We start from the raw sequence: 1,024 nt of genomic DNA on the forward strand, positions 1-1,024 counted from the left end.
ACGTTTAGTAAAATAATTTACTTAAAATAAAATTATCAACAAATAAAATAAATCACAAATAACTAATTATTTGATTTTCAAAAACTAGAGTTGTTACATTCTACCCACCTTAAAAAAATATGTCATTATATATATTTGTTTTTGATATATATTTGTTTTTGATATATACATAAGTTCCAATTTCCGCGCCTTTTTTAATCAGCGGTATTAACCGTTTGTAGGTTGAAATTTAAAGTTCGCTAATCTGTATTACATTCATGAGATCTATCTCAAGAAAGGCAAGCTGAAAGGTCATTATTCTTCCTCTCTTTCTTCTTCTTTTGTCTGATAGCAATCTTCTGTGCACTTTCTTCTTGTTTTGTATGTTATAATTTCAGTTATCTTCTTTCAGTTATATTTGGTTTTCTTGATTTACGGTCTAACTTGCAACCTTCCTCGTTTTGCAGAAGGACTATATATAAACTTTGCACGCTCTCAAAGGTAGATTCAAGATCTTTGTCATGTTTCTGTTAATATTAAAACAAAACGGAAAAAATACCTTTTTTTATATAAAAGATTCTGACCCAATTGCCAAAATCTTAAATTGAATTGAAAATGTTACAAAGTTTTATCATTTCAATTTGAAAACAGAAGTTTCCCATTAGCCATTAGAATTTGGGAACATAAGTAATTGAAAAAGAAAACGAAACATTTGTTTTACAAATACAAATGCATTAGATTATCTCTTTTTCTTTCTCCTTAATGAACTTTATGTAAACAAATAAATAAGGTATAATTTCATTTACAAAGTATTTTATACACATTTTATTTTTTAAAAAGTAAAAAAGATGTAACAATCCAGAAAATGCCAAAAATATATTCTTTTGTTAATGAGAATTCATGCATTTGATGTAAGGGTGTTTATGAGTTGGTTAAGTTGAGTTTAAGTATATTTTGGATTTGACATTAAAAGGTTACTGTTTATTTTAATCCAATCTAAAAATAATTCTAAATAAATTGAGTTAAACTGAGAATTGATCAAGAT

Source organism: Arachis ipaensis, chromosome B05, assembly GCF_000816755.2.
Source record: "Arachis ipaensis cultivar K30076 chromosome B05, Araip1.1, whole genome shotgun sequence".
NCBI lineage: Eukaryota > Viridiplantae > Streptophyta > Magnoliopsida > Fabales > Fabaceae > Arachis > Arachis ipaensis.